The following is a 21,748-nucleotide window of genomic DNA, read 5'->3' as shown; positions in this document are numbered from 1 at the left end:
ACGTGAAATTGTGGAACAGATTCCCTCTGGGTTCCCACCCACCCTAACCTCACAGCGATTTTACGCTGGGGCAGGCAAGTGGGGGCGGGGGGGGTGCAGAATGTTGCCAGTGCAGGAAGACTGGACATTTCAAGTGGTTCTGTAAGTCAAACAATTTTAATCAAAGAAGAAGACAAGAGAATTTTATGAACTGCATTCCATCCAAGAAATTGGAAATCATGATAGAGACAAAATTATACAGTTTCCAGAGGAAGCCCTTAAGAGCCCAATTATTGGTGGAAGAGTCCCTGTAGACTCCAACACTGTTCTCAAAGCCATCGACATATTTTAGCCTGAAGCAGAACCTAGTAAGAGAGTGTGCCCACTTTTAACTATTGGTCCCAAAGTCCAAGAGAAACTGTTGATTTATTTTTACTGACCTATATCATCTAACTCACTCTTGCAGATAGGGGACATTGAAAGATGAGCTCAGCTGCAACCTCATTGTTGTTTTGGTTCATGATGAAAAGCTCTCCGATTTTTTTCCAGTCCAAAGACGACTTCACTTTAGATCAACTGGTTCAATACATGGGGCAGGCTGAACTCAAGAGTGATAAACAATGCTATAATTTGTCACGACACGGAGGCTCTAGCTCGCTCTGTTAACTGGCTAGCCCCACGAGCAGCGGCCCCAACCATTCAAAAGCCCACCAAAAAGGGCGAAAGAGCGGGAAACCCACACCCCCCCCAGCAGCCATTTTGAGATGCATACATTGTGGTACAAAGAAACAACATAGATGCCAATATAAAGGCAAGATACCATGGATGCCAAGATTGCCTAGTGGGAGGGTGGGGGGTGCAGAATGTTGCCAGTGCAGGAAGACTGGACATTTCAAGTGGTTCTGTAAGTCAAACCATTTTAATCAAAGAAGAAGACAAGAGAATTTTATGAAACGCATCCCATCCAAGAAATTGGAAATCATGATATAGACAAAATTACAGTTTCCAGAGGAAGTAAATGATCTTAATCATGACTATTTGTCAGTTACAATGCAAGTTAAAGGCTTTGATACCAACTTTAAAATTGATGGCGGAGCTAGCGTTAACATACTAGCTAATCATCTGGACTGGTTTCAGCCAATACCCCTTCATCCATCAGATATTAAATTTCAAATTCCGGGCAGCACAAACCTCCCAATACAAGGCAGGCTAATTGCTCTCTCTGTTACAAGGGGAGACAGATCATTGATTCTCTTGTTCACAATCAAAGCACATCCTTATTGAGTGAAGATGTTGGCATACTCCTGGGTATTCTGGAAAAAGCAGATGATGACCAGTATTTTGACAATTTAATTCCTTTCATGGAACAATCTTCTCATCTTTAGGCAGAACCAGTGGATTTTCAGCCTACAACAGCTGAGGAGATTTAATCAGTCAGCAGTGATTTCCTTTCCATTGTGGAGACACCATCCACTAGACCCTGGGTGGATATTGAGGTTATGGATCTCTCAGTTCTTTACGAAGCTAGGTCAGAAATGGCAGATACAGAAGGCACTGTGGCATGAAGACCTTTGGACTTGAGTTGGGTCTTTCCTGAAGAAGGTAATTGGGAAGAAGCCAGTGTCGCACTGAGTGATCTCTTGGAAGATGACATCCTAGAGGTTGTTTCACCAATCCAGCCTACTGCTGAACCAGAAGAAGCCTCAGGTTTTATTCAGGAGTCAGCTACAGCGGAGCAGCATTCAGATCTTTATTCCTCTGAATCTACCAGCGTGATGCCTAGTCTATTACCGGCTAACCATGAACAGTCTTCCAGGGAAAAGAACATGTTTGATTCCATGCTTGAGTCCATCGAGGATCACACTGTCAGAGGGTTGATAGTGCCTGTTTCCAGGTGAAAGTAAACTGGCACCCACACTTCAGCCCCAGCTGAAAATCTTCTTCCCACTAGAACTGTCCTTCAGTACTGAAGCTGAGGCAGAATCTTCAAAACTTCTGAAACTTCAGAGTCCTGTACAGGAAATTTGTCTACAGGAAATTCATCTGCAGGAAATTTGTCTTCATATCAACTTAGAGATTCACCCAAGTGAAGAAAATGGTGTTGTCTTATCCTTAAATATTCTTTCCCATCACCCATGGTGGAGCAGGCTCACACAGAGAAAAGTGTGGCAATGATACCACTGCCTCCAGAAAGAGAACATCCTTTCCAAAATGTCATCAGGAAATAATCTCTTCCTCATTTTCTGAAATGCCTACAGGAATTTTGTTGTTCTTTTTCTCGTCATCCAGACTCAATAGAACTCAGATCTTCAGTACCTTCTTCATCTTCAGTGCATCAGTCAATGATACAGCCATGAGAGTCTTCAATGGCATTCAAGATTCTTCGTCTTCTCAGGTCTATCTCAGCATATTTTGGGGGAGCAAAAGATTCCTGAAAGATTCTTAATTTCTGCTCTTGTAGTTCAAGAGAGTTCAAGTGTAGATGTCCTTCAGTCTTCTCTCTTGCATCATCTTTCTTTGCAAAGGATCTACGATCCTTACAGTTCAGCGGTTGTGAAGTCTACAAGCAAGTACCAAAGTAAGATTACAGTCTCTCTCTAGGTAAGGTAGGTCATGCATACCAGAAGCAAACAATCACACCAAGAGTACATGAAATATATGGGGTGGAATCATCTCAGGTTTGCACTAAGTGCGTATTGAGTGGGTAAAACGATGTTTTACTCGCCGGCCATGATGGCAGGTTTCCACGCCGTATCATCCCAAACCACCACATTAATTATGCATTCCCGGGAAACAAGTCGTTTCCATGGTGGGCAGGCTCTCATTCACCTGACATACCATCACCTCGCCACTTCGTCATGCCAAGCACCACATTTAAAGTACAGCTGCACTCAGTGCTTCCAGCCCAGGACTGCAGCAAAAAAAGACATGGGCCCAAAAGGCAAGAAGACTGCAGCCCTTGAGCATCTTTTGGACACCTTGGAGGCGTCCATCTAGCCGCAGGAGGAGCAGCTACATTGCCACTCTGGCTTGGTAGGCGATGTCAGTGGTGATCTGTGCAAATGTTGCACAGAAGAATTGGCCATCCAATGCAGATAGAGGATGAATGATCTCATCAATGCAGCCAGGCAACCATTTCATCACTCTAAACTCACACACTCAAGCCCATCACACATTTACTGGCATCTCACTCACTGCCAGCTCAAGGGTCATCACCACCCATTCTCACACACACACCCTCACATGTCCATCTGGCCTCCTCTCCTCTGGAGACTGCCTCCTCACGATCTTGAGGCCACTTGCACAGAGCAACATGTGCCCCCACACACACCCTGAGATACCCTCCTTCCCCAGTATAGCTCTTGTCCTGCAGCCTCTTCTCTTGCCTGAGGCCACTTCTCCCCCTTGTCCAAGCAAGCCCTAGCCCTGCAGCCATTGAAAAGCACCCACATATGGCTGATCTAGTCGGTAAAGTTCCTCCTCCTAAAAGTGATGTGGTGCTGTCTGTGAAGCCTGGCGTTGATGACTGCGAGTGCTGACCGAAGCAAGGTAGGCAAACAAACTGTGAAGTCCCAAGTGAAGTGCAGCCTGCCAAGTGCACTCATTGTATACATGTTGTTGTGAAACACGTCGGCAGGTTTTCCCGTGGACCTGGGCAGACAATCCAATGGATGGGGCTGAATCTGGCGGGCTGGCTTTATAATTATATGCTGATGCGTTACAATGAGGCTCCCGACGTCCGATGGCAGTGAATGTGGCCCGCCATCGGTGGGAAGAGCAGATGATTGCCAACTGGTTTCACGAGGTCGTGAAATCGATTTTTGGCCTTCTCGCCATATTGTGCGCTCATGTCACCGAATACGCCCGACGCTGGTGAAACACGGAAAATCCCGGTCATGGTATTTCCACTAATACTAATGAACAAAAGAACTATTCCCACTTTCTACCAGTATCTTGTCCCTGTTTATTCATGTGTTTTGTTAACAATAAATTGCTGGTCTGTGAGTGGAATTGCCTGCACCTGAGTTATGGCAGCTGTCTAAATTGTCGATTCACGCATATAATATTTCCACATTTAATAAACGCAAATTAAAAGCCAGATCATGCAGCTACACCACTTCCATTACTTTCTTTTCTACATTTAACAAGACAAATGAGAGCAGATATATAAAATTAATGAAGTGCTGGATTTAATTAAACGTAATAGCTGTTGTATGGGAATCTAAACTCGTAATCAGGAATAATCAGTGTTGACCTTTGCCATAAAGAAAGATTTTCATCTTTATAAATGAGCTATTCCAAGTCTCAGAAATGCCTTGAATTGCTTTACATCCAATAAGTTCACCTGTAGTGGAGTTGCTGTTAAACAGGCAAAGGTCTTTCACCCCTGATTGTTTTCAATATGTATTTGGGAGGGTGTCAACCAACAGGGAACTTGTAATCTCAGCCAGTTCATAAAAATGAGACTTCAGAAGATTGACTGCCAGCAAGAGAACTGTCAAATGGAATGGGAGCTGCTGCTCTGTGCTTCCCCGCTATGAATTCCTTGTCTTCAAGGCAGCGTCGTTCATAAAATCTATATCATAAAATCAAAAAAAAATCTATAACTAATATCAAGACAGCAGCAATAAAAACATTGGTAATGTGGACAAAGAAAGAAGAGAAAGGAAGAGCTTCCATTTATGTAGCGGCTTTCACAACCTCAGGACTTCCACAGGTGCTTTACTGCCAAAGAATTACTTTTGAAGTGTCATCATTGCTACTGTGTGCAAAATGTGGTAGCCAATTTACTCACAAAAAGCTTCCACGGTGAGCATTATAATATGTGACAGGATACTCTGTTTTAGAGAAGTTGGATGAGGGATAAGTGTTAGCCGGGACACTGGAAAATCTCCCCGTTCTCCATTTAGTAGTGTCATGGATTTTTAAAATAAAGTCCATTTGACAGGGTTTAAAGTCATTACTGAAAGATGGATGAGTGTATTGTAGAACTTGAGATCTTTGATCTATTTCTCCTATGGCAGAATGCTGTGTCCAGAAAAGATATGAACCATCCTACCAACAGATATCATTAAAATACCCTCGCTGTTGTCATGAAAACATGCTAATCCCTTTCTTTGTAAAATCTCAAGAAAACCTGCCTGATGTTGCCTTTTATGACAACCATGTGTCAACAATTAAACACTGACTGAATTGGCCAGTATATCCTTTTTCAAAAGCCAGTTGTGGTCAAACAAGGAGTGGGAAAAAAGGGAAGCCCGCTTGACCCCTTCTCTCCTGATCCAAACCCTGTTCTTGAAACGCCAATCAATTTTGCAAGACAAGAGAAATATTATTTTTTTTTCCAAAAATGAATTGCTTCTCAGCCCACTATGCGTCTCAGGATCATAAATAAGAACAGCATCTATTGCTTCGTGTTCCATGGGCTTGTGGAGTTTGAATTCTGCTGTATTCAACAGAAAAACACAAAAACATAGCCTGTAGCATAAATAAAAGATGCGTTAGTCAGCCCCTGAGGATTTAATGTAAGGTGTCGTGATGGGTAAGGACAATTTGTGAAACTGGGCAGAATTCCCACAAGTGCCAGGTAGTTAAGCTTGGAGCTAAGGGTCGATGTGGATGAAGAATCTCTGATATGGAAGAATCAAGGTTGAACAGGCATGGTTTCCCTGGTTTTTTTGAGATACGCAGTCTGATATTAGTCCATGCAGATTGGAGGGTCTGAATATTAGATTGCCAGATGTAATGAGTGAATTGTCTTGGCTGAGGTGAAATTTAGGACACTGCAGTTGGCCTCACGGTCTAGGCAGAAATGAAAGAAAAACAATCTCAGGGCATCCCAAAGCATTCGCAGCCACTGAAGTATTTTGGAAATGTAGTTGCTATTGTAATGTAGGAAATGCAACTGCCAATATGCATTATTAATTGTCCAAAACCAACAATATGATAATAACCAGTTGATCTTTGTTTTTGTGATGCTGTTTGAAGGATAAATATTGGCCAGGACACCAGGGATAATTCCTCTCCTCTTATTTGAATTTGTGCGAAAGGATCTTTCAGGTCAGCTTGAGAGGGCAGATGGGCCTTGGTTTAACATCTTATCAGAAAGGCACATCTGACAGTGCAGCACTCTCCTAGTCCTGCAGTGAAATGTCAGCCTAGATTTTATGGTTAAGACTCTGCAGTGGGATTATGAATTTATAACTTTCGATTTAAGTGAGCCAAGGCATGGCTCAGTAGGTAAGGGGGCTAAAAATCAACCAATGATGCTGTGACCTCTGCTGGAAACAACATTTACATCAGGTGAGCAGAGGCTGTGGTATCGTCTGTTGTTGAATTATCTGATGACACTAACTCTCGAGACTCACGAAGGATCGTTGGATGCAGCCCTGGAGGCTGTAATTGCATGCAGTACGATACTCCAGTGGTAGTCCATGCTTTCAGTACAGAGTGTTGGTGGGAGGGGAGAATGAACATGGAAAATAGCTGTGTGGGATCATTGGAAAGGTCTCAAAAAATGGGTGAGCAATTGCAAGCTCTTTGCAAGAACAATTGCAGCAGTAATGTGCTCTTTTCTCGACTCAGAAAGAACACTCAGTTTCTCTGAATGAAAGCCAAGGTGAATGGTATCTACAAACTTATCTTTTATTTTTGTTTTCGAACAAAGTCTTTTGTTGTTGCAATGCGTGTCGTTCCAAACAAATGTGGAACAAATGGGATTGATAGCACCAGTGCTGATGTAATCAAGCAGAGTTCACAGATAAATACTTAACTTCCACAATGTGATATTGGTTCACTGAAGATTTACCATTGGATCTGATCTATTTGGGCTATTAACACAACCTGGAAGTCAGATAGCTGGGGATGATTTAGCTGAGGGAGCAAAAAAGGAAGCATAACAAAACAAATGAATGTAATTTTCTTCTTTTCTGTTTTTTTTTTGATATGGTTGCTGAATATAATGTTTAGCAATTGTAATTACATTTTAAGCTGACACCTATTACAAACAAGATAATTTTTAAAATGTCCATGCTGTCAACTATTTATAGTGGATATTGCATTGGTTCCATTAAACGTAAGTACCAAAAGTAGATATGTGCGTTTTATTCATAGAAAAGATTTCTCAACTAGTTTCCTTCACTCCCTTTATGTTCTGCATTTAATGTTTAAGAAATTACTCTTCTGCAGCGCACAAATCCAAAGGAATAGAGGTGAGGGAAAGGTCATAACTATATTCTGAAGAAAGTATTTACAAATTGGTTTCCTCAGCTCAAAGTGGAAGAGCGCAAATTGCATAAAAACACCACAGATATGTTTGAAAAAAAAATCACCAGTGAAATTTGTCCCAGAATGAGCTTAAAATGGGTGGCTGCCTTCTTCTCTCTGGCAAAGGATGTTTGTTGCCTTATTGAATTTTAGCTCATTATCGAAAGCTGTATATGTAAATCCAAAGTTGTGCATTGTGTAAGATATAACTTTGTAAATTGGTGCCTGTTTCAGGAATGATTTTCTATGAATGTGTTCAATGTATTGCATCAGATATCAAAGTGTCTTCACTGTTCTGCATAAATAATGATATGCATGTAAATATCCAGGTAGGAAGTTCAAAATTAACCTTGAAAAACACTGTCGTCAAGGAGATAGAAAAATTTCATAACCGTCGGAAACTTGCTGCATTGTATTTTAAATAATTCATTGAATCTTCTGTTATTTGTCATGCTTTGTTGTGTTGCAGTGCACAATTTCATTAAAATCTTACCACAGAGCCTTTGCTATAGAGTTTCTGGCTCCAACTGTATTCTGAATGTTGTTCAGTCTAAATATTTGCACAAGTGTATATATTCCACATAAAACTCCCTACCTGATGAATATGGCTCAAGACAAGTTGTCGTTACCAGGAGGCACAACAAATTTGGTCTGAGAACTTTGTCTTTTTCCAAGAGATTGCTTTTTCCCCAAGGGACTGTTCTAATGGTTGCAAAGGGGACAGTGTGAGCTCTGCTGAACTGTATGTTGTAAGTTCCAATTGTTTTGTGTATTGGTGTTTTGTCACTCTCCCTAGCTTCGTAAATGAAGTAGATTAATAGTAATTTTAACCCGTCAAACCAATGGCTTGAATGTGATTTTAGGTCAAATAAATGTGGACATTGTGATGGAGTAGCTTTAAAGAAAAAGACAGTTTTCCTGACTGCACAACTTGATGCCCAGGAAAACTTCATGAGGAGTCGTGCAGGATTGGCAACATCAAAATGAAAGAGCTCAGGAGTCGAATACACTCTGAGGAATGTGTGGGATGTGCGGATATTGTTTCTACTCCAGTTTATATTTACTGTTAGCTGCATGGTCCCTGTGGATGCTGTTGGTGAAACTTTGAATTTACTGCTATCATTATGATCTTTTTTTCCCTGGCAATAAGTGACACAGAGTCAACTAACAGTGAAAATCTTATGTAATTCAGCTGCTTTTATGACTGCATACTTCTTTAAATTAGATATTATGTAATTACATGGTGATGAATAGTAAGTTATCAGAGAAGTGATATTGATCTGCAATTATTATGCACCAAAATCTTGCTTCATGATAACATTTTCTTTTGCCAACTACTCTGGTGACCTGATCATTGATGTGATTTTGCACTGAACTGAATTTGTGGTAAATAGTTGGCTGTTTGAGACAAAAATATAGAGCAAAGCAAACTGTTGGAATTTATATTGGAGCCATCAAAAGAAATTGGACTATATGAGGTCTGAAAGATCTTATCCACAAGACAAAACACTTTCACCTCTTATTCAGCTCCCTATAGACTATATTTCTTGGTTGCTCCCTGTGCAATGCAGAACTCAGTTGTTTAAATTTCAAGCTGCACTCCGGGTAATGCAATCTAGTTGCTCTGTCAAGGCAGGTCAGAAGTATCTCTCCAAGGACATGAGAGCGGTGATTAAATGTCTTCTCCCTTGGTGATCTAAATTTTCAAACAAATGTTAAATCACTCCGATTGCCTTTCAAATTGAACTCAGCTCCTCTCTGGGTACCAGTTGAATGGTGGGATTGCTAAAATGTTTTTGTGAGGATTTGAGGGCAAAGAAAAACAGATTGGCTCCCCGAATATAGAATTGTGCACATGAAGAGAAACATAAAAGAAAGTGTTTGAATCAAGGGCTTTGTTTCATCATTTTGGCTGAGGGGTGAGCTCATGGGGTGAAGTCCAGTTTTCAAAGCATAGCGGTACTATTGACAATCATGGTATGGAAACAGTTGGCGGGAATCTCTTTGTTGCTGTATGGCCAGGCAGGTGATCCACACTCAATAAGACATCAAACAGCCTTTCAGAAAACGTACCGTCATGTAGTCAGTGGGACCTGACTGCAACAAAATTGGATTGGCCTAGTTAGCTGGGTTTACTCAAAATGATATGAACGTGAAAAAATACTCATGGCTGTCAAGGTAATTTTCACCATTATAATGTCAAAATGGGCTGAATGTTTTTGGCGTTTTACACATTGAATTACATTGATGATTGGTAATGGAAGCTAGATGGATTCCATTTTATTTTCATGGAGAAACCTATTGACTATATTTCTTGGTTGTAACCTATGTGCTGCGGAATTCAGTTGTTTAAATTTCAAACTGCGCTCCGGTTACTGCAATCTACTTGCTTTGTCGAGGCAGGTCAGAAGTATCTCACCAAGGACATGACAGTGGTGATTGAATGTCTGCTTAGAAACAAAGCACAAGGCACCACTAAGTTTGAAAAGAATAGAAACAAGCCAAAAATCATAAAGTAGTAACACAAGTTGGATTTTAAAAGCTATAGACTTGAGTCTCACTGTTCTTGCTCAAACTCAAGAATCACAGGAATAATAGAAATCATTCAAACATCTGAATTGGAAATTAATATTTATTAGGCTACCCAGACATCAATGATCAACCATAGATTACTAGCACCTAAAATAAAATGTTTAAATATATTACAAGGAATTGTACAGGCAATCACCCATGAGTGGTCACACTGCACTGATTGTAGGTTCATCTGTGATTCACCAAAACACTGTTCTTCCAACTGCAAAAAAGAGAGCTATTACTGAACATCTTTTATACTTATTTTTCCAAGAATGGACCTGGATGTTAGGTTGACAGGACCTTCGTGTCTTTTCAAAATACTCTTTAATGGAAAATGTCCAATGGTGTGTAGAATTCTTTGTTCAAATCATGGGGTAAAAGCTCAGCTTTTAAGTTGTCCATCTTCTATGAAATACTTTCATTCCAAGAAGAGTTGTTTCTTACATTCCCTTATGAATAGCTCTTTAAATCAGCCATGCGCCTCAAGGGTAGACCTAGAAATGTTTGTGTTATGTGACAGTTGGAGATGTTCCTGCCCAAGGCCTCTCTAACCTGTGAAAAACAGCTAACAGCATTCAACATTTTACCTTACTTTGCAACGAATTTTGGCCTTGAAAAGCTGGCAAAGTTTGGTAAATTATTTAGTTTAGTCAAGTTATAATAAACTTGTATCCTTATAAGCCTGTAGATTGTGAGAGGGAGGGGAAATGTTGACAGCTAAGAATTTCCACAATTTCAATGGAATGAATCTTAAGGAATGAATCAAGTGGTGTCAGAATTGTTGTGGTGAATCTTGATTTCAATACAAGGAAACAAACGAGCAATTGGACCAACTTTTGCATGTTCTAATCTCTACAAACATATTTGGAAGATTTCTGTCTGCCTTACAAGATGGGCCGCTAGAATAATTTTGCAATTTCACTTGCATCGCTTACTGCCGGTGCCCATTGGAAAATTGTAGCAATGCTCTGCATGGAAGTCAATTCAGAAAAAAATCCAGGTTCCACACCACCAGGTACATGCTGGAAAAATGAAACCTTTCCAGAAAAGGCCAAATACCATGTCGACTATGACCTTGAGACATTGGCTCTGAGCATTGAAATCTTGATATTTAAGCTTATTCTTAAAGGATGGGTTTTAATGAAAGGTGCCAGTCAGTGGATGGCATGGGTAGGCTTACTTAATATCATTCACCAGGCTATCAACCCTTGTCACACGTGGTGGACATTGAAAAATGCTTGGTGGAGTTCAGTGCTAATTTTCTTTTGTATTCTTGTACAAGGTTTTTATTTTCAGAGGCACGAGATATACACGACCTTGATGAAAACATTACATTCCAGCTCAAGGTTCCGTTAAGACTGAGCAACATAAACTTGTCAACATTTTTTCTGGGCTGGGATGTGTATACATTTTGATACATCTCCTGATGCGTGGGTCTGTGATGTGGGCGAAATAAAATGAAGAACCTTTCCAAGAATCAGTGCCATTGATGATGTCTCAGGGATAGTGAAAGATGACAGAAACTGCACTTTCTAAATGCAAGTCTACCTTTCTTGTCACTCTTTCATTAAGTGAGTTTTAACTATAACCCCAACATTAATTCAAATTTGCTTAATTCAGCAGATTTGGTAATTCATTTCTTTTCAGTACAAAATCCCAGCCTCGCTGTGTTATTTATGATCCTTAATTCTAATTTTAAACAGCTCAATTTTTTAAAATTGCATTACATGTCGTATGCACCGCTTATCAGTCTATTCCTCAAAGCACAGGTTCTGGTCCATTCATACGAGGCAATGGCCTTAGCTCAGCCATGAATGAACCATGGATTCACTTACTTCAGGAAACCATTCTATATACCCTGTATTTTGCAAATTGGTACTTATTTTAGCTCTTTACCTAAACAACCTCATGTACATAGATGTGAAATCACTTCCCTTTTTTGTATCTTTTATTGCCTCATTTTTAAAATGATCGAGATGACCAAAGGGTTAGAAACCTTAAATTAGATGATTAAATGTCCATATCTTAGTTTAAGTTGAACTCTCAATGCAATTTTCACAACAGGCACGTGCTGTACATTTTCTTCTTCCATCATCAGCTCAATGAACATGTAATGAATGTTTATTTATTAGACCAACGGATAGTGTTTAATAGTAAGCCTATGAGGTGTAATCTGCATTATTCTGCATTGAAGCAGTAATGCGGCTTTAAGTAGGTTGATTTATATATCACCATTTCAGGCATAATTAGGGTCATGCTGTCCTGAAGGCTTTTCATTTGGCATTCTACTGCTTGTGTATATATCATTTTCATTACATCTTTGCACTGATAGGTATGGTTACACACCATTAGCTACAAGGGAATCGAAAATATAATTCAGTGGGCTGCATTCACTGCGAATATACAAGATTAACTTTGAAGAATCAGTGAATTTATAAGGAAGGGATGAAGAAGAAAAATGCCTGCCAGTAAACTTAAAGAGAGTGTTAGTTTTTTCCTCTCATCGCTTTTTTAACAGGGCTTCTCATCAGTTTATCTTTAAATAGTGTCACAGAGCTAAGACCTCAACAAAAGGAACCTTCCGGCAATATCCGAGAAGCTGACACCTCGTTATTTCTGAAGAGGTGATAATGACCCCCATGGCTGCAGAGATCAAATTCAAAGGGAATTATACAAAGGCCATCTACAGTTCCCAAGCCAGGCCTGGCCAATGGAGACTATCTGTGGGAGGACAAAGGACCGTGCAACCTCCTTTGAAAATCTTAATGGTTGGGACATGAACAATCTCAAGAATCCAGACAAAGGAATATACAATCTTTGTCAAAACCAAAGTAGAGAGGTGGGAATCATGTGACATGACACCCCAGCTAGAGGAACCTGTAATATTGCCTTGTGGGCCTGCAAAGCAGCCTGCCATTTTCCATCTAGCAAGCAGCAGCTCAGAAAAAGGGCTCTGTCCAGGTTTGAATACCTGTCCCTCCATCTACACTGTTTTTACTGGAAATTCTGAACTTCTGTACTGGTGCCTACAAGACTAACTCAACTCTACGTGCCTATCCAATTGTGGAAAGCTTCTCTAGTGGATAAGTGAATTATCCAGCATTAGACTTCAGCCTGCTGAACTCTGTGAAAGAATACACCATTGGACTTTGGTTCTGGACACTGGACTCATGTAAAACAATAATTCTTTATTCTGTAGTGTTTGGTCTGTAAATCTTCCTTTCGCTATCCCCCCTCTTTTATTGTCTGGGTGAAAAAGGAGACTACGTTGTGCCCCTCCTCCCATGTTCAAGTATGTGCAAATAAACTCCCCCCTGAGTTTACCCTATCTCAAGTTTGCTGCGGGGTTATGAATTGAAATTGGATCCCACCAAAACTGAAATATGCCACTGCTTATAAGGGGGGAAATCAAAATCAAAACACCTTTGTTTGCAGACAGGTGGGGAGAGGAGAAAGCAGGGCTGTTTAAATTAAGCACCCTCCTGTCTGTCACAACAGGTTCATGTCTTAAAATAGCAGACAATGGAATAAGAATCTGAGAACATAACATAAGTAGTCGGAGATGGAGTAGGCCATATGGACCCTTGAGCCTGCTCTGCCATTCAATCAAGTGCTGATCTTTTACATATTATAGCACTATTCCCATATCCCTCGATTCCCTTGGTATCCAAAAATCTACCAATTTCAGTCTCAAATATACTCAATGACTGAGTGTTCACAGCCCTCTATGGTAGAAAATTCCAATGATTCACAACCCTCTGACTGAAAAAATGTTTCCTCATCTCAGCCCTAAATGGAAGAAAAAGGACAAAACTGCAATGGAATCAAACCCAGGTCAACTGCTTGGAAGTTATAGCTATGCTGACCACTACACCAACATTTCCCACTACTTTGCCACCATCAACAACGTAATACATGTAAATCATACAAATGCATCAAATGCATTTCTATCTAATTATTGCACTGTCACTGCTGAGCTGACAAGCAAGAACTTAGCAGAAGTACAGTAACATCACATGGTGCTCTTTGAAATGTGTATTGGTTCTGAGAAAATGTTCTTTCTCGGGTTTCTTTTTAATGCCTGTCCATTACTTTCCATTTTTAAATTGCGACTCGTCTGATCCCAGTTGAAAGAATTTGAATTCAACTCCTCAGACTTTCTTTTCCCAGATTGGAGCTCAAAAAGAGGTGAAAAGGGACAGCACAGTAAAGCAGTTGAGCAATTAAAACACAAAGTATTCTGTGCAATGAGACCAAGTTAGGTAAACTGGGATTTCCATTGTGCCTAAAAATGTGCAGATCCATAAACCAGGGTGTCACTGCCCTGCAAGGGATGTTTGATTCTCTGTAAAAAGGGATTAGCAGTCAAAGAGATTAAAGGGAAGCTTTAGAAATTCTTAAGGCGCTGAAGACTCTTTAAAAATCACATTAAGGAGATTTGACTTGACATCTTGTGACTGTAAGGAGAGTAAGGCAGAAACAAAATCTCAAGTTCAAAGCTGGATCATTGCCCTTCAATACAGCAAAGAATTGTTTGGTTTTTTTTTGCTTTGCAATGCGAAGCATTTTATGAATTCTGACTATGAGAAGATGAAGAAATTTCATGAAATGCCATTCCCTTCCCTTACGCACAGTCTTGTGAAGTGGCAGAGCCCAGCTACAATTTGTAAGTGCTATTTAAAAGGAAACTCGTTTACACCAGAAACAATTTGTGTGACATAAACATTGAAGTGTAAACTATAATTGGCTTTGACTTTCACCTGACCCCAGCAAAAAAAAATTCATATATTTGAACAATAACTTTGTTGACTGAATGTAAGTACATATCGGCTTCCAAAAATTTACTCGCAAGCACCGTTTTTTTTAACCATCCTCTGAAAAGCTATTCACCCACCTAAGTATGTGCTTAAGTGGTTATGGTACTGGGTTTGTAAACCCAAGATCAAGGGTTCAAATCTCACAATGGCAAACTATGAAACAATGTAACTTCATCTGAATAGGAACAGACGGAAACGTGTTTGTACTCGAAAGAGTTACAAATCTGTTGCCCTTATTTAGGAAATAGATGTTGGAAGTGACATTTGAAAAGAGAAAGTTTTCAAGGAACAATGAAAATACTATTAGCTACCATTAGCTGAGGGATAAATGTTGATCAGGAGGCCTGGACAATTCCCCTACTTTTTGCTGAACAGTGGGATTTATAGCAGGATCTGCACTGGCGTATTAGCCTGGATTATGCGCTCAAATCCTGGAGTGGAGCTTTAATTACAAGGACTGTCTTCGAGATTGGAGAGCTACCAACTGATTCAAGGTAATAATCGCATCTGTTTGTGTGGAGTGGATACAAAGTGGAAACATAATGTGAAGAAAGTTATATAGAGGGTTCACTCCCCGAGAGGCAGTCATGGAATCATCAGACCCCTCCCTTGCATGTTCACTTGGACATCCAACCCCCTCTCCAGAACCCTTCCCATGGAATCTCTCCCTCCAAATCCTTTCCACTCTCTGGACCCCTACTGCCCTCCCCCCCGCCTCTCCCCAGATCCCTTTCCCCCCACCGGACGCTCTCCCCCACCCCCCCGCTTAGTTCCTCTCTCCCCCTGACTCCCTCAGACACCTTACTTGTTCCGCCAACCTTAGTCCTTCCCCCAACCTGACTCCTTCCTCCAGCCTCACCTCTTCCTCTAGTCTTACTCCTTCCAACTTCCTGACTCCCTCAGACACCCTCACCTCTTTCACCAGCTTTATTCTTTCCCCTTCCCAACTCCTTCCTCCACCCTACTTCTTCCTCCATGCTTACTCCCCCACCTCTCTGTACTCCATCCTGTCCCCAGACTTCCTCCTCTCTCCGCACTCCTTCCTCACCCTGGACTCCTTCCCCACTCTCAACTCTTTCCCTTACACCTTCCACCTGCCTTCCACCTACCTCCCCATTTGCAATCTTCTGCCCCATTATCTCCTTCTCCCCCCATACTCCCTCCCTCTTCCCAACCTCACACACCCGACACCTTCATTCCCCCATCCCAAAGTCACCCCCCCAACACCTTCATTCACCCCTCCCAACCTCACCCCCACCAATGCATTCATTGCCCAGCTCCTGACCTCACTTCCAACACCTCTTCCTCTCCCAGTCAAAGCTAGACCACCCCCTCAACCATTATCCATTATGAGCATTAACGGTGACTTTCTATGAGCTGCTTGGCAACAGAGCCACGTCCATGAGAATCCAACCAGCATGCCATGGACATTCCTCCAGTGTGCCATTGCTGTCAGGCTACAGCATCTTCTGCTCTTCAGATGCCCACAATGTGAGCAAGGCCTAGCGGTAAGTCTCGATTTCTGCACGTCACAATTGTCAATACATGTTCCGCACCGGCGTGTTTTCCCACCAGACAATCCAGTAGGGGGTGGCAGGGGAGATGGGGAAGTGGGGAAGTGGGGAGTAAGTCTGGAGACTGGCCTTATAACAATATGCTGCTGTATTACAATGAGGTTCCCAACATCTGAGGCCAGGGAGCGCTGCCAGCCATTGATGGGTTGAGCAGATTGCGCAAACTGGTTTCATGACGTTGTGAAACCGATTTTTGGCCTTCTCGCCACATTGTCTGCTGACACCACCGAACACACCCAATGTCAGTGGACACGGACAATTCCACTCTTTAACTCTGTTTCTCTCTCCTCAGATGCTGCCAGACCTGCTGAATATTACGAGCATACTATGTTTTTATTATAATAAAATGGTTATCTTTCTAAATATCTCCAATGATAATTAATTTCTGAAGGAATGAGAATCCATATTTGTAAAATTTAATTTTCATTGCCAGAGAGGTTGTTTGGCAATAACTATGACCTTATAATTCCAGTGGAATTTCATTTGCACCAGAATGCACCATTTGTTCTGTCCTGTTTTAGTTTACAGCAACTTCAAATTTCAATGTCCAGTCTCCCAATGAGATACTTTCATAGTACAGCCTGTGGAGGAACAGGGTAAGTGGACAGCAATATCTGGGTTTTTATGTTTAACTGTGCATATGCAAATCCCAGAAGTTCTGTCCAATTTATCCCATAACAACAGTGAGTGCTCATAGTCTCACCAGTTTTCCCAAAGCATGTCTTAAGGTGAGTTGATTTTACACCGTAAGCTGAAAGCAATTGCTTAAGCCATAAGAATAGGTACATTTCCTATTTGTAATTCTTGGTATACGTCTTGCAGTTTCAGTTGACCACAAATATCTATGTATGACTTCAGCTGTACAAAAAAGCCTGTAGCTATCATTAATTACAGTCTGTAACATTTCACAAGAAAACCCAGTTCTCCGACAGTTTGGGAGACATTTTGTACACATTACACAGGTAATTAAATGCCACAGGTTGGTGACACGTTTGTGAAACACAACCTGCATAAGAAATGCTTAATCAAGAGGTAAGATGTTGAAAATGTTATATACATTTTCCTGAGATTGGTTAAGGTCATTAACATGTGAGATCAGTTTAGTGGCTAGTGCATAAACCCAACTAGATTTCTGGTTACAAAATACTTGACATATTGACAAGGCAAGTACAAGCACCATTGAATCATCAATAAACAGTTCACAAGGTCATTTTTCAGCCTTAATAGGGTACTGGTTGTTAGAACTGAAGGAAAAAATTGCATAGCTCAAAGGGCGCAAAATAGCCACAATTCAGTGCAGGAATTTCAGTATGAGTTTAAATAGAAAGTCTCCCCTATCTGTGTAATTGGATTGGGTATATTTCTCACTTTGCAAGGAAGGAATACAAACTCATGTTAAAAGAAAATCTTGTTCAACTAAATCTTGCATACGTGCATGTGAGAAAGCTTTCAGAATTAATTTGTATGAGAAAAAAAAAATTCAAGGAAACTGAGTGCTCTCATTTGTTCTACCTGAACTACAAAAAAAAACATGGAACAGATTATGACTGTGTTTCGTCGAGCTTCAGTTCAAGCGAACAATCTCATGGAAGCTTTACCTTTCATCGAGGTTTCTTTGATATTTTTCTGAAGCATCACTTTTAAGATATTCACTGTATTGCACAGTAAAATTTACTGCCTTTTAAGATGCGTTTTTCAGAAAGGTTAAATTCCTTTGCCATGCTGGGGAAACGGAATTACTACTTCACAGGAGTAGGGTCATTAAAGTTTAGGAGGAAAGATGAAACTTCTAAATTGCTGCATAGTACATGTAAACTGAAGTCTCGTCTTTCAGTTGCCTTTTCGTGCCATTCGATATTCTTTAGCGTTCCCTTCATTGGAGTTAAAATCTTGAGCATTAAAGCTTCTTTAGCCTGGCACTCTCTTTCCACACCTTTCCACTTGCCTTCTCCAAGAGCCTTCTCAGAACCTCCCTCCTTCACTGTACCCTCACCCAAACTTCTCTTCCACTCCATGCTCAGTGTTATGCTATCTGCTGTAAGTCACCTTGTGACCTTTTTTTTATGTGAAAGGTGCTGCAGAAATGCATGGAAGATGTGAGCACAGTTTTGATCTGGCTGGCATTTTGATCTTATTTCTGTGCGAATGCTGATCAACAGCTTGGATGAAGGGACTGAGTGTATGGTAACTAAATTTAGGAAAGTAAGTTGTGAAGAGGACATAAGGAGTCTGCAAAAGGATATAGATAGGTGAAGTGAGTGGGCAAAAATTTGGCAGATGGAGTACAGTGTGGAAAAATGTGAACTTGTCCACTTTGATGGAAGAATAGAAAAGCAGTGTATAATTTAAATAGAGAGAGGTTGCAGAACTCGACAGTATAGAGGCATGTAGGTATCTTGGTGCATGAATCACAAAAAGCTCGTATGCAGGTACAGCAATTGATTAGGAAAGCAAATCGAGTGTTGGTGTTTTTTGGCAAGTATAATATTTCTACAGCCACACAGGGCCTCAGTGAGACCGCATCTGGAGTACGGTGTACAGTTTTGGCCTAGTCACTGAAGAAAGGATATAATTGCATTAGAAGCAGTTTAGAGAAGGATCTCTCAACTGATTCCTGGAATGAAGGGATTATCATAGCAGGAAGGGTTGAGCAGGTTGCACCTATACCCATTGGAGGTTAGAAGGAGAGATGATCTTATTGAAACATATAAGATCCGAAGGGAACTTGACAGGCTGCATGCTGAGAGGATGTTTCCCCTTTTGAGGGAGTTGAGGACAAGGAGACACAGTTTACAAATTAGAGGTCTCCAGTTAAGACTGAGATGAAGAGTAATTAGTCTGTGGAATTCTTTTCCCCAGAGAGCAGTAGAGCTTGGGTCAGTGAATATATTCAAGGCTGAGTTAGAAAGATTTTTGATAAGTAAGTAAGTCAAAAGTTATGGGGAGCATACAGGAAAGTTAAATTGAGACCACAGCCAGATCAGCCATAATCTTATTAGATGGTGGAGCAGACTCAATAGACTGAATGGCCTCGTCCTGCTCCTAATTCTTGTATTCTTGTGGATAAAATGCTGTCTCTGAGCCAGTGACAAATAGTTTTGTTTATTTAAATATTGTATTTTTTACTGATGTACAGAAATATTTGCATGATTTTAAGGTCATGGCTTGATACAGAGTACATGGTTCATTACAGATTGCACAATACTTGAAGGGATATACATGGAGGATCTTAACTCATTGCACCACTCTACACATGTTTACGAGAGAGGATGGGAGCCTGCTTTTTGGGTATTGTTTGGCCCACAAAAGGCCCCGCCGAACCTCTACCATCGCCAAATAATCCAGCCTTGTGTGTTTGTTGGTGAGTCTGAGGTTATTGCTGATCAGATGTGAAGGGCTAATCCAGCATTGTATTGCAGCAGCTATTGGGTTTCTCTGCTTTTGCAGGTTGGCTGTGGAAGTGCTGGAGCTTCTGGGGGAAAAAATTCATCTTGCAACTCTATGTTTAAGCTGCAAGGTTTGAGTCAAGTCTTCCTACATGGGCTGCAGGCAGAGTGGATAGGTTCCACTGAACTTCCATGCTACTGAATATCAGGCGAATGTACACAGGCAGACAATACGAACCTTCTAAGATTAATTTCTACCCTCTGGTATAGCCTATGCATCACTCGACTTAAAACTTTACGACTTAAAAGCACAATAACAAGGGACAACTAAGAAATACTAGTGGGCATTTTCCCACTGGCATGCTGCATTGTGCATTGGCTGCCCACTCTAAGGAGGCAGGCAGCTGATTTGCAGACTTAAAGATCCTCTTAAGCACTATTTTACGGAGGTGCTGGCATTTTGCCAATAGCAGAGCAGTGCTCACCGTATGCGGCAGTCCAGGGGGCCATTGGAGAGAGAGGTTCCAAAAAGCTAACACTCTCCCCTCTGACACTTGGCCTCCTGCATATTTTACTTTTTTGTGCTTGCCTGTCAGAGACTCGAAGTCTCCTGCCAGTCACAGCAGCAACCATCCTCCTGGTGTTGCTGCTGAGGCTTCAGCCCTCTGATTGGGCTGACATCATCAGAAACCCCACTCTCTCTATGTATTTGGATGGCAGACCCACAGTCGGCTAATTAGCAGGCTTGCCTGTGGTAAAAAAGTTGCTGAGCTGGACCTACTGCCAGCAAGTGCAGGCTCGGGACCTGCTTTTCAGCCTGACATCAGGGTCCTGATGACTGTGGTAAAATTCAGGCCATAACATTATAAAAGCAGTTTGTCCAGCATACATTTACTGTCATCTCTATGTCATTCTTCAAGTGCCACACTCATATCACTAAAATCATATATCAGAAACAAAGGGACTGTCCAGGAGCAGAAACTGCTGGATACAGAACATCTGCATCTGTTAACTAACCTCTGTAGGAGCACATCCTGTGTTGTACCCTTTGGGAAATACACCCATATTTTGATAAAACCATCTTGTCTTTTGCAATTTGCATGCAAAATGCATCCCCCAATTTACTTTAAGTAGTGCCACAGGAGATTTGCCAAACTATATTTACTCATTTACATCCTCTTTAAATGTTTTGGTAATGAATTAATTTTCTTATGCATAAATAGAATTAACACTTGTTTAAAAATTAATTATGAAACATTTTTATAAATTACTAACATTTATGTCTTCTACTTACTTCAAAATGAAAGAGAAAATAACTAGGTGCATTTTCAATTTGGATCCCACAATGAAGAATTTACTCGATGTATGACGTTACTGAGATATTGTATATTTATGTTTGAATTAACTGTGAACTCCATTTATAAATGAATCAGCAGGAGTCACATGTTACTCATAGATTTTCGCTCTATTACAATATCATTCAAACCTTACATATTGGTACACTATTCACTGCAATAAAGTCAAAACTAAATTAGGCGTCAAAGAGAATTGAACATTAAAGAAAAACATGCTGATCATTAGTTAATAGTGATTTTTTTTAAATTGAATATATAATTGGAATATGAGTGGCTGACACTAATTGGAATTTATGGGATGTGCCGATTGCCAAATGCTATTTACTTGTCAACATTTAAAGGAAGCGTTGACTAACGAAGGTCCCTGCAATACTGAAGTAGGTGGATTTGTCAGTAATAAGCTTAATTAGTCTTTGGGTGAACAGCATTTCTTTTTTATTTCGGGAACTTCATTATTTCCTGCTCTGAGCCCTTTGTATCTTATCTTTATGTTTCCTGGGGGTTAAACTGGGCTATGCAGTGTCTCTTTTTCAGACACTCTGTGTCCTCTTTTCGGTCTCAAAGTGGCAGGCAGGAAGCACTCATGTGCCACAGTGGCTAAAGAGAAACAAGAGGTGTCCGAAAGAGATGAATCAAGGAGGCGTGTGTCACAATTTGCTCATGCAAGTCAGGACCACATGCTTGATGTGCCCACTCGCACATTTGATTGCTCCAAGGCAGCCATCGTCAGCACACTCAAGAAGTAATGCGCAACATAGCTTACATTAAAACAAGTTAAATATAACAATTACCATCCT

The sequence above is a fragment of the Carcharodon carcharias genome, chromosome 17 (assembly GCF_017639515.1).
Source record: "Carcharodon carcharias isolate sCarCar2 chromosome 17, sCarCar2.pri, whole genome shotgun sequence".
In the NCBI taxonomy this organism is placed as follows: domain Eukaryota; kingdom Metazoa; phylum Chordata; class Chondrichthyes; order Lamniformes; family Lamnidae; genus Carcharodon; species Carcharodon carcharias.
This window is presented reverse-complemented; position numbering follows the sequence as displayed.